Source organism: Suricata suricatta, chromosome 3 (genome assembly GCF_006229205.1).
Source record: "Suricata suricatta isolate VVHF042 chromosome 3, meerkat_22Aug2017_6uvM2_HiC, whole genome shotgun sequence".
Classification (NCBI taxonomy): Eukaryota; Metazoa; Chordata; class Mammalia; order Carnivora; family Herpestidae; genus Suricata; species Suricata suricatta.
Genome location: NC_043702.1, coordinates 32230394 through 32243294, shown reverse-complemented (window position 1 = coordinate 32243294; position 12901 = coordinate 32230394). Strand labels below are relative to the sequence as shown.

General features: G+C 38.7%; 1 long non-coding RNA gene across 2 annotated transcripts in view; it reads right to left on the bottom strand.

Annotated features, from left to right (window-relative positions):
* Positions 1–4036: 4036 nt before the first annotated feature.
* Positions 4037–12901, bottom strand: part of LOC115287527 — a 79529-nt gene continuing 70664 nt past the window's right edge. Inside the window, exons 3-5 of one of the 2 annotated variants that reach the window (XR_003906523.1) lie at positions 8516–8564; positions 5826–5913; positions 4037–4247 (exon numbers count right to left, since the gene is read on the bottom strand). This is a non-coding gene — a long non-coding RNA (uncharacterized LOC115287527). The remainder of the gene's footprint in view (positions 4248–5825; positions 5914–8515; positions 8565–12901) is intronic. The other variant, XR_003906522.1, reaches the window with a different exon arrangement.

Genomic DNA, 12901 nt, shown 5'->3' with positions numbered 1-12901 from the left:
AAGGAAGGAAAAAAATAGCTACTTAAAGTCTCTTTAGATTTATCCAGTTTTTGCTCATAAAATGACACCTTTTAGGTTAAAGCATGCCTCTTTAACACCACACTAATACCGCCTGTTAAGAATGTTTGCTTTTAGAGTAAGTGGAAGGCTCCCAATGGGGTTTTTTGCTCACAAATTAACTGCTAAAGGCACTTAGACCCTTGTGTGGGTAGAGTGGTGTGATTGCTCTTATAAATATGTCCCCTTACTCTTTTCAGAGCTGCCTAGTCCTTCAGGACGCTCAAAGATTGAAAAGCGTTGGTCTTTAGTGAGGGAACAAAGACTGTGTATGAATAAATTACTACCTGCTTTTTTTGTAAGCAAAGATAAAAGTGTTCGGTTTAATTCCTTTCACATTGGGGTGCGTCCTTACACAGTTGATTCTTACCTAAGACTTTTAGAAGCTCATGGATTTTTAAAAAGGCACATCTTAGCAGAAAATATGTGAGGGAGAGTACTTGTGAAAGGGCATGTGTAGTTTAAAACATTGGCAGCAGTTTGGTGTTAATCCCTAGATAAGGAGCAGAAATATTTGTGAGAATTTCCTGTAGTTTATAAACCAAAATTATTCTACACAATAATCCTATGTAACACCTTTTTAAGTAGGTATGTGGGAAATCATGGCAATAAATAAATAAGTGTCCTGTTAACAATATTTTGCAATTAGACAATTTTTAAGTGCTCTTGATAAAAATAGTGATATTAGAAATTCTTTGGGGAGAACTATAGGCATACAACAGCTGTAGGTTTGAGCTCTGTAATTATACTGGGAAATTCTCTTCTAACTCTCCCATCTTTAATTTCACTGAAAAGGCAAATGGCTATTTATAGATGGTATATTTTTATATATGCATATGTGGGTTGTGAATAAAGTCTATAGGACTCCAGGAAATCCTAGAGGGGACCATAACCACACCAATGTGGACTTAATTCATACGCCTATTCTCTTTTTCTCTTATTTTACCCTTACTGGCATTAAACAATTTTCATAAAACTTGCTTCAACTGTTTCCAATTTGTGACATTTTTTTACATCTGAATCTGTATTCCTCACATTTCATACAAAAATAAACTAGTTAAAAGGGCACCATTAAAATGTCCAGTCTTTTGGGGCACCTGGATGGCTCAATCGGTTAAGCGTCTGACTTGGCTCAGGTCTCTGCTCCTGAGTTCAAGCCCCACATCAAGCCCTGTGTTGACACCTCACAATTCAGAGCCTGGAGCCTGCTTCAGATTCTGTATCTATCTCTCTGCCCTTTCCCCACTCACTCTTTGTCTCTTTCTCTCTCCAATATAAATAAAACATTAAAAAAATTTTTTTAATAATAAAATAAAATGCCCAGTGTTTGGTAACCATACATTAATCTCTTATTCTCTTTGGTGGGGGAAAAAAAAGTTCAGTCACTTGTGATTTTCTCAATCAGTACAACAGTGGTAGAAAAAAGGAAGTTTGTCTAAGACAATGGTGGTTTACTATAAGTGATCCAATTCAAGAAGTACTGCTCAAGAAGTCCCTATATAAAAGGTACTCCGATGGCACTGGAAGGGGACTAGAGGGAGACCGATAAAGGTAAGAAAGACAGTCACTTGTGACATTGCTCAGGGGGAAGCAGGGTTTTCCCCAAGGAGGAATAAGCAACTAATTATATTTCTAGACAGAACTTGGCAAGTGTCATTATAGAGCTCCAAGTGCTGTTTGGAATTATATTTACTTGACATGTGGTGGCATTTACCATTTTTAAAAGCTGTTTTCACATTCATTATTTGACTATCCTCATAATTATTATAACAACTCTTCAATGTATAATCCTATTACATTTTATTTTTTAATTGATGTTCAAAGTACTATAGTTATATGCCAGAGATTTTACTTATTTATTATTATTTTTTTTTAAGTTTATTTATTTATTTTGAGAGAGCACACAAGCCAGGAAAGGGTAGAGAAAAGGGGGGAGAGAGAATCCCAAGCAGGCTCTGCTCATCATGGTGCCTAACACATGGCTCAGTCTCACAAACTGTGGGATCATGATGAGGGGCCAAACTCACAGCAGAGCTTAACCCACTGAGCCACTTAGGCACCTCTGAGATTTTTTTTTAATTTTAAAGTAATCTCTACACCCAATGTAGAGCTCGAACTCACAACCCCAAGATCAAGAGTCACATGCTTCACTGACTGAGCCAGCCTGGCACCCCTATAATAATTCCTATTTTAAAGATGAAGAAGCTGAGAGGCTCAGTAAGATGAAGTGACACCTAAGGAGAAAGGAATTAATCTCATATGCTCAGATTCTGCACTCAGTGCACTTTCTATAATATGCCAAACAACCTGTCTATGTACTATGGAAGTTCAGAGGTAGGAATGGCTATTTGATTTCAAGGGCTGAAGGGTGTCCAGCAAGAATACATTTCCCAAGAACCCAGATTATGTGATCCATAATTTGTGCACTCTTAGATTGGTTTCTTCACCTCTGTGGGTTTTGCTTTCCTCATCTGGTGAGGGTAACTCACCAGACAAAGGTCTTCCCCCGGCATCCTGTGATTCTAAGCAGCCAGCAGGAAGTATGAACTGACGTACTCATTTATGGATCATCCATAGCTGGTTTGAAATCTCTCTTTTGCTTTGTTGTGTTTTTCCCACCCACTGTGGGCCTGTATATCTTACTTTCTAGTCAACCAAACCAGTGTGTGCTCAGTGAAGGAAAATGAGCTTTACATTGACCTTCACAAGCCCAATTCAAAAAGTAAAATCATTACTGTATTACTATATACTGAAGCCAAAATATAAGTTTTGGAGTCGCCTAGTCTCTTGAACTGGCTACTGTGTCATTCCTTGCTCTTCTTCACTAGTAATTGCATTCTGCCATCTGATAATTCATCAGTACCAAAGGGGTGTTATTTTATGGGATCTTGGTTTCTCTCAAAGACCATGTCTTTATCACAACCAGGTTGGCTGCAGTCTTGTTATCCTGGAATTCTCATTGCTGGGTGTTTCAGTGCCAAATCAACATTTTATGTGGCTGAAATAATAGGACAGAGGCTTTTGATTTGGATTAGTTATACCCAGCCCAAAACTTAAATGCTTCTCTAGGTCATTATGCCTAAAGTATTTTTTAGAAGACTTCAAACTAACAATTTATTGGAAGCTATTGTGAGGAATTCAAATGTACTTTAGCTGGGAAGTCTGCTTCACTCTGCAAAGTTCTTCTAGGAAGCTCAGTCAATTTCTTTTGCATTTCACTTCCTTTAATGGAAATCTCTTTATGTGGCATCAGATTCAGCTTGGACCATTAGAAGGGGTCTCTCAGAGATGGGCATTTCAGGAGCAAGAAAGGGCTTTTAGGAAGCAGAAACAAAGGCAGGGGGAGATAAAGTTCCATATAGTCCATGGATGAAAACAAGCTACTCAAATGATCTAGGTGAGAAAACAACCTACTACTACTCACCTTTGGAACACTTGTTCCTCAAACTTCAGCTGGCCTTGCAGAGGACAATTCAATCAGCGGAAAAATCATCTTGGGGAGGGTATGACAAGACAGGGAACAGGAAATATAGTACCAACAATGAAAGCTTGTGTGGCATAACTTAGTTCCAATTATATTTTTTAATTTCCAAAGAAAAATAAATGGCATGTAGCATTTAGTTCCAGTTTCCAGATCTGGGATAGCTGGAAAGAGAAATGGGTGGCAGCTGGTCCCTGAGGTATAACAGATGTAGGGAACAAGTCCTGGAGCTAAAATCATGAGTTTCTTCAGTGCCAGCAAATTGTTTCTTGAGGAACTAGGATGTGCCAGGTGCTGTGCCAGGCCCTGGGTATATAGCACACTGACTTCTGAAAGGTGTTGTCCCAAGCATTGGCCAGAGAGAAGCACACACTCCTCACCTCACTTATTCCCCACACCAGCCTCTCAAGTGGAGATTGAACCAAAAACACCATCTTTTGTGTTTACAAATTCTCTTTCTCTAAAGTACTAACAACAAATGAGGAGCAGTATCCCATTTTATTTTTATTTTTTTGAGTAGCAGTATCCTGATCACATTCTGAAGATGGGAAATCAGTGAGGCTGAACACAGCCTGTTCAGTATCAGGAGTAATCACAGGCCAGGCCACACTGAAAGTTCTACCCAGGTCTCCCAAAGATTCTAACTCTGGCCATCTTTCCCACAAATCAGTGTGCTTTGACGATGTGATGTGGCCAGAAGGAGAGAGACCTAAGAGGGAGAAGGGAGTGATGAGTGATTTGGACCAACTTTGTGAAAGAGAGCATGATTATACAAATATGTTGCCAACAGCAGGGAAGATTGGCTCTTCCTACTTTGTTAATGATCATTACATTTATAACTGCTAATATTTGTTAAGCATTGACATTATGCTAAGGTCTCAGTATGATATAGTTATGGTAGTTTTAATCCACACAAAGCCTTAACCGTAGTACTTGGCATCTAACAAATGTCAATACACATCAGCATCATTATTATTAATGTATAATTATCTCATTTATTCTTCACAACTATGCTAGGAAGCAGATATCATTATTCCCCATTTTACATACAAGGAAACTCAGGCTTTGAAAGGTGAGCCACAGAGCAGCAAAATTGGCTATAGCTTGTGCCCCTAATCACCATGCTATAAATATTTACTGAGGCCTTAATGTCTTCCATTCTCTATTATTCTTTTTAATTTAACCCAGAATTGAAGCAAGAATAAGTGAAGAAAATATTTCACATCAGCACTGAAGGAATTAGGTAGAGAGCATTTTCAGTGCTAGTTACCACAGATTTTTTGGGTTTTATTTTTGTTTTTTAAGTGAGAAGCAAAAGACTCATAAAGGCTGTTTAAATTCTAGAAGTCTGGGTGCTTCCTGTTCTTGCATATGTTTCTACATTGTGGTTCAATGGCCTGGCAGCAAGAATAAGCCTGAAGAAGTATTTCCCAGAAGTCACTAGGAACCATTTGGAAGGTTGGATTAAGAGTCCCTCCAGAGATTTCCTCCATTGCTATGGCTTCTTCCCTTCCTCATTCTAGCCTGAGGATCAGGACACAGACTTAGTGAGAAGCTCATGCAGCTTACAAACCAGGAGCCAGTGAATGAGAGCATGAGGACAACAAACCTTAGCAGCATGGAAACCCTCTTTCTAAAGGCCTATTGGGAGAATCACAAGAATCTCACAGTACTATTATATATACCATAGCAGTATTATCATAATGAAATGATAACATGATAGTTATTCCTTAATGAGTGCTTACTATGGGCAAGTTCTGTGTTAAGTACTTACATCAACTCACTTAATCCATACAACATTATAAGGTGAAAATTATTCTCATTCTCATTCTACAGGCTCTCAATATGGAATTCTGGAATCATTCTGAGCATTAGCGTTGAATATGAGCTCAAAAGAGAGCATGTGCAAGCACCCTACTCTAAATTCCCTTTTATTATCCCTACTTTATAGAAGGAACACCTGAGGCACAGATAATTTATATGGCCCTTAAGGATGTAGAATGGGGAATAATTCAGCTCTACCTCCTACTGAAGTGCTCTTTAACAAACAGGAAATAATTTTGCGTAAAGAGTGAAAATGATTCCAGAGAACACAGTTTCTCTTCTTTCTACCACTGGCTCCAGGAACTGTGAATTCTGAAGGCAATACTCTTTCTGTTGTTGTTAAAAAACAAAAACAAAAAACAAAAACAAACAAGCAAAAAAAGAACAGTCAAGAAATAATTTCACAAGTTTCAACAACAACAGTAAATCCAGTGCAGTTGCAGAAAAAGAAGTGAAACATTACCTCTCTCCTAATGCATTTATGCAGGCTTGCAACCTTTGCCAGCAAGATAACTGGATTTCCAAAAGAGGGAAGGTCCAATCACAGGAGACTTTAGAGCAGAAACAGATAAATAAGCAACTCAAAAGGTTTTTCCAGCACAACTGCTTACTAATCTGCTAATTGAGGTCTGTGAGTTAGATATGATGGGGATCTAGAGTCTATTCTTTAGTTTATGGGCCTAGGTGAGCTTTACGTTGCTTAGAAATTATGTATTTCTTTCATAAAAGGAATGAAATTTTGGTGGTGGGGTGGCTGCAGTGGTGTGTGTGTATGTGTGTATGCAGACTATTTTAAATAAAAGGAGTCTTGTGTGCATGAGACAGTTCAAACTGGTCTTTGATAATCTAAAGGAAGGCAGACTTAAGGAGAGAAAACCTAAATGTTAAGGTAAGATCTTTTTCATTTAATTTGTTATTAAAAAGTGTATCTCACATGTACATATGTACATTTCCCCTCTTTGTCTCTCTCTTTCTCTACCCTTCATGATTAACAATGACATACCATAATTATAGCTGCATTTCTCATTGTTAATGCCTGGGTTTCATTCCATGAGGGTTGACATGGATGTCAAATAGATGTCATCTGACACCCTTGCACTAAGACACAAACCAGCCTAAAGGAGACTATTTAATTTTTAGCAGAAAGAAATCATTCTAAGGATGATTTGTTGCCATTTTCATCACCATTTGCACATAGCATTTCCAAGGAATTAAATTCGCAAATAGCACGCATTTTTAGGGGAAAGTCAGTCAATTCCATAATACTTGGCCAGCAGGGCTCCCGGCATTTAGCATAGCATGCATTTGCGGATGCTCCCTGCAGCACTCCTGAAAAGCCAAATGGCTTGATAAAGTCAAAGGAACCCCAGAAAATGAGAACAAATGTTTCGAACCAAACCGTCTCTCTAGTCACAAGTTTCATTTCACTGTTAGTACAAGTGGTTGATAAAAAAAAAATGGTTAAAAAATAAACTTTCAAGTTCTCCATTTGGGGCCCACTTACGGGATCTCTCTTTATTAAAGTAGATTCATACTTCATTTAAGGTGGGAATCTATTTCACTGTAAGAGTTAAATGGAACAGCAAGGAAATTCCGTTAGTTCATCTCTGATGAGTGGAAGGCGACAGACAGTTCCTCTATTCATTAAGTGACTTTGGTCTACAAGTTGTACAAAATGTTTGCTTCAGATAACTCAAGTCAGCTTTCAGTGCACACCACCACTGTCATATATTTATAACTTCTCCGTGTTTGTCTCTCAGGATCGCTCAAATCTGTCCAAGCAGTTCAAGTGGCTACCAAAAAAAAAAATCTAAATGCAGTCTTTGCTGTCCAATCAGAATGCTACCTCAATTGCCTTTTCTTATTTTTAAATTAAAAAAACACAATTTTCTGCTAGTCAGGGCATACCAGGTTTGGACTCTGCTTATGAATGGAAATACTCAACAGTTTGGGGGAACTAGGTTGGCTCAGTTGGTAGAGCATGCAACTTTTGATCTCAGGGTCATGAGTTCAATCCCCATGCTGGGCACAGAAATTACCTTAAAAAAACAACCAACCAAACAAACAAAAATAACCATGCTCTTTAAATAAAAGAATACAAGAATAAAAGAATACTCAACAGTTTCCACCTCCAAGGCAGTTACAGTGTGTATAGAGGTAAACATTATTCTGTCTCTTACTCTCCTATCCTTGCCAACTGATTTAAAAAAATGAAAGAAAGTTTAGCCTTTTGCATAGGATCAGCCTTCAAAAAAAAATTAGAATGGAGCTAGCTAGCCTCATTCTCCTTGGGGACACTTCTTTTAACCCAGAGATCTTTCTTACCTGTCACTCTGAACCAAGAAAAAGGAAACACAAAGATGGATTGCATTTAAAAAAAAAGAAGAAAGAAAAAAGAAAAAGATCAAAGGGAAAACCCAGCAAAGAAAGAGAGAGAGCAAGATAGCAAGAGAAAATTCTGAATGCAGCCCTGCTTCTGAGCCCCTGACACCTTGATTCAGTCATTCCTTCAACAAATATTAGTTGACTTTCTATTGTTACTCTCAGTCCCTGTATCCCAGAGTTATAATAAGTGGTAACAGTGAGGGTTTTGATGCACCAAGCACATAGGTAGAGTGTGCTAAGCACTGTACACTTCTTGCCTGATTCTCTTCAAGCTCTCTGAGATAGATACTATTATCCTAATTTCCCTAAACCTGAGGTACCAGGAAGTTAAGTAACTTGCCAAAGATCCCTTTATTCCTATAGTGTACTGTATACACCTTTCTGCTTTTCTTCCCCCCTCAACCCTGAGTACTGAATTGTCGGTATCCATAGAATTGACTATTTCTTTGACATATCACTGAAACTGTGATTAACTTCTCTTGGGATTGTGAAGTACATTTATTCCAAATCATGTGTTACTTGTTACCAGGGAATTAGACCCTGCTTTTCCATGATCTATGTTCAATGACTTCACCTCACACGGAAGGGTATCACAAGAGGATCACGGTCACCAGTAGGGAAGCTTATACACTTGAGGAGCCAAAATGGGTTCAGATTTAGCTCATCTCATTGTGTTCTTACATAAAAGGGGTTGCAGGGGAGCCCAATAAGAGCACCCCTGAGGCAAAGTGACTCAAGAAGGTCAACATCCAAGTCCAGATGACTCACTTCATGTGCTCCTCAAGTGTTCATCCTGTGTCCAGTCTCCAAACTCCCCCTAAAGATGAGACATTTGAGAAATAATGACAGATTCTCTAAGAAATTTGAGAATTGTTTGGAAAAGATGAATTAAGGTCTCTCTCCAAGCATGAAAAAGTCACCACTGTTATTTTGGTTTGGGGGAAATAACTTCAGCTCAGTTGTTGAGTGCATGGTGCTAAAATGGTCAAGGGACACAAGAATGTCTCACAGCCAACCTAGGCTGTCACCTCCCAGCCTGAGATGTCCCTTTTCCCAACGGGGGCATCCTGGAATGTTTAAAAGTCTGCCCACCAACACTGTTAGAATAAGCAAAGAAGGCATCTCTCTATCAGAGGGCCAGTTATTGTAGCTCCCTCTATGGGACTTGCCTCAGGGAACAGTGGGTGATTACAAGGGAAATCACGCTCCCCTGCAGTTGTCGGCCTTCCCCTACAGCCTGGCAGGCTCTGGGTGTTTAAAAAGGCATCGTGGACCCCTAAGACAAAGTCAGTGGTTTGAGATCCAACAGCTGGTGCTATATATTTTCCTCAGCCAGCAACTGCAATTTATCCTTGGCTCTGTCCTCTCCCTTAACTCCTCCAATTGGCCAATTAACTTGGATTCTAGTTCTTCCCCATGACTACCATTTCTTGCTTAGATCATCTTAATAGCCCCGCAAATGCAGTCTCCCTACCTGCATTTTGATCCCTCCTCCAATTCACCTCTACCCTTTGCCAAAAGGAATCATGGTAAATATAATTATGACTCTTTCTCATTTAAAACCATAAGCAAAGTATGCAAGTCCTTCCATGATTTCTGCCTACCTCATCAGCTCATCTCCCACCATTCCTGCTCTGAAGAGTTCTCTGGTAATGTTGATCTGTTCACAGTTCCCTACATACTCATGTATCACACAAATTCATTTTTTGAGGAAAGAGAGAATTTGTAGCTATTTTGACCACAGAAAGTTAATCAAGCTCTGTATTGGATGAATTCCAGTTCTCTTGCTTCCTGAAAAAATAGACAGGAATGCGGACACAGAAGAAAATCAAAGTGAAGGCCTAGATACCTCCATTATCACCCTGGGACATTCCTGAATCATCCTGGGACAACTAAAAGAATCCCAACAAGAAGGAATGTTACTGCACTAAAAAAAAAAAAAAATCAAACAAGAGCATTAAATATTATTAGTGCCTAAGCAGTGATTTGTCTTATATTTACCTTCTAGGACCCAGAACAATATCTAGTACCTGGAGATGTTCAGTATATTGTGTTGGTAGTATCCATCCAAAGTTTATGTGCTTCACAGAACCTCAGAGTGTGAAATTATTTGGATCTAGGGTCATTGCAGATGTAGTTAATTAAGTTAAAATGAAGTCATATGAGAACAGGGTGGGCTCTCAATCCAATATGATTGTTGTCCTTACAAGAAAAGATAGGAAGACACTCCAAGAGAATGCCATGGGATGACAGAGGCAGAAATTGGCATGGTATGTCTATAAGGCAAGAAAATCCATGGACTGCTGGGAACTACCAGAAGCTAGAGAAGGTAAGGAAGTGTGTTCCCTAGAAACTTGAGAAAAAGCATGGTCTTAATGATAACCTTATTTCAGACTTCTAGCCCCAGAACTGACAGAGAATAAATTTCTGTTGTTTAAAGCCATCTTGTGTGTAATAATTTGTTATAGGAACCCTCGGAAAACAGTATACTCAGTGAATGTTTGTTGGATACATAAATACAAGAATAAATGAATGGATCACATCTGGAAAATTATTCAGAGCCAAATAAAGTATTAGCACCCTTAGTGAAATGATTCATAGGTTATCAGCCAAAATCTATTTCCATTCCCCCATGACCCTGTAACTAGATTAGAGCTGACTGCATAGTTGGAACTTCAAAATACTAGTGTTTCTGTAGACTGGCTACAATACCTTGTTATAGCTAGAGAACAAAACTAAGACCCCAGAGTTTCTTTTGAAGGAATCACAGATCCTTTAGAAAATCTGATGGAAACTATGGGCTGAGTCCCCAGAAAAATGCAAGTACAGTTATATATGCCCAAGACTGCAGACAATTTCCTCCTACCTCTCCAAACTCATCGAACCAAGATTTGAGAACTCCTAAAGTAGAAGATACAAGGTAGAATATTTAGGATTTTTCACCAATTCTTTGGACACATGGAAAACAGAGAAAAGCAAGAGATGTTTCTCCTTTTTAAATTAGGCCATGCCATGGCATGCCTAGGTGGCTCAGCTGGTTAAGCGTCCGACTTCAGCTCAGGTCATGATCTTATGGTCTGTTCCATGAGTTTGATTGAGCCTTGTGTTGGGCTCTGTGCTGACAGCTGAGAGCCCAGATCCTGCCTATGATTCTGTGTCTCCCACACTCTCCACCCCTCTCCTACTCATGCTCTGACTCTCTAACTCTCAAAATTGAATAAATGTTAAAAAAAATTTTTTTTTAAATTAGGCCATGCCAAATCCTCAGGCTCCCATTTCTTGGAATGGGCTCAGATGGCTCATCTAAGGGTGATAAGGGACCACAGAAGAGCAAACTGGCCTGAAAATATAGGGACCTGAATTCCAAATCCAACTCTGTCATTTAATTCTTTTTCTTTCTCTCTTCTATTCACACTCATACCACTAAAATATGGTTGCTTTTAGGGTCAAAGGACAGGTTAATGAGATAATGCTGGTAAAGCACTTTGCCCCCAGGAAAATGTTGCTATGTAAACATGAGATATTATTAGACTTTATCAAACTTCAGCTCAGCCAGCAGTGGCCCAGACAGTGGTGAGTCCTCTTTTTTATCTACTGTTCAGCCACATTGGGTTTGTTCTCTAAGGTAGACAGTGTTGGGGGTCTCCTTCTGACCGGTGTATGGGACCCTGATAAGTGGACCCTATCATGTCCCCTTGAACAGTGCAAACAGATCATTTGACTACATTTGATTAAAGTCCCCATTCTTTACTAACAGCCCCAAATCTCTTTGTGCATACATATTAAAGCAGTAATCTTTAGGGAATTCTTCCTTTTCTGTGTGTGTTAATTTCAATGTGAATTATTCAAATATATCAACAAGAAAATAAATCTTATTTCATGCTTGGTGGTTGTGATTTTTTAATTACTTCTTAGGAATGATTACATAGAACTTCCCCCTTTATTTCTGCTGTTCTTGGCCAATTTGAAAAAAGGAGAAAAACATGATGATCATTGGTTTCAAGGACATTGACTTTAGAACTTATTAAAAGTAACAAAAAGAAAAGAGTATTTCTACAATTAGTAAATTGTAGTCAAACTTAAATGGTTCAGACTAACATTTTCTAGTCTCCCAAAAATGCAAAAAATAAAAAGAAAAGGAACTGCTTGAGTTCTATGGAAATTTGTTTTTAAAAAATCTCAAGGGAACTTTTTTCATCATCAGAATTGACAAGGACAGAATGAACTGAGAAAAACCTGAAAAATGACAGCAGTAATTTTCATCAACATGAAGATGACATAGAATCTTAACTCAGACCCTTAAGAAATCCTACTACAAAGGAAAAAGAGTTCACCCACAATTACCCACCCCTCATGCACACTAAGGGTACATGACAGATGACATTAGCCAGTGCATTTGGTCAAATAGCATTTCACCAAATTTCACCAGTCAGACTTATTAACCATAAGGATGAACTTGCAAAGAGATTGTTGAATTCTAACTACAGAGTATGAGAATCTTCTCCTCTTCCATCCCTCCCCGCCTCCCTCTCCCTCCCTCCTTCCTATTATGTACCAGCACTATGCTAAGTAAAGGTGAATGACATACATTCTACTACCTATAAGACCAGTTTTTAAATCATTTAGATTGCAACTTTTGGATGGATAGAAATGCACCTTGGGAAGAGGAAATTATGGTTGGTGTGGCAGAGGGGAGGGGGGAAGTGGGGGATCGAGAGAAGGATAATTTGTAAGAATGATTGTCCTTGGAAGGTCCTATCTGAGACAAGTTTGAAAGGTGCAGTTATGTTCTATTGCTAATATCCTCACCATTTTGCTTCCTCCCCTTTTCTCTCCAGTAGATCAGACATTTAATAGTTACTCGAGACCACCTTTAATGACCCCCCAACCTATGATACATGATCTATGTGTATCTGGGATACATATATTTATATTACAGGCTGTGAAGGCATGGTAGTCTCCAACTTTGCCTCTCAGAATACTGTGTCCTAGGAACATTTATGCCTCATCAAAAAGGATGAAGGATGAATAAAGAGAACCCCAGTAGGTTTTAGAAAAAGTATACATGAAAGTTACTTAAATAACATATTTAACATTTGCTAAAAATAGCTCTGATTACAGGAGAAAATTAATTAAAGTAGACGAAAAGCTTCT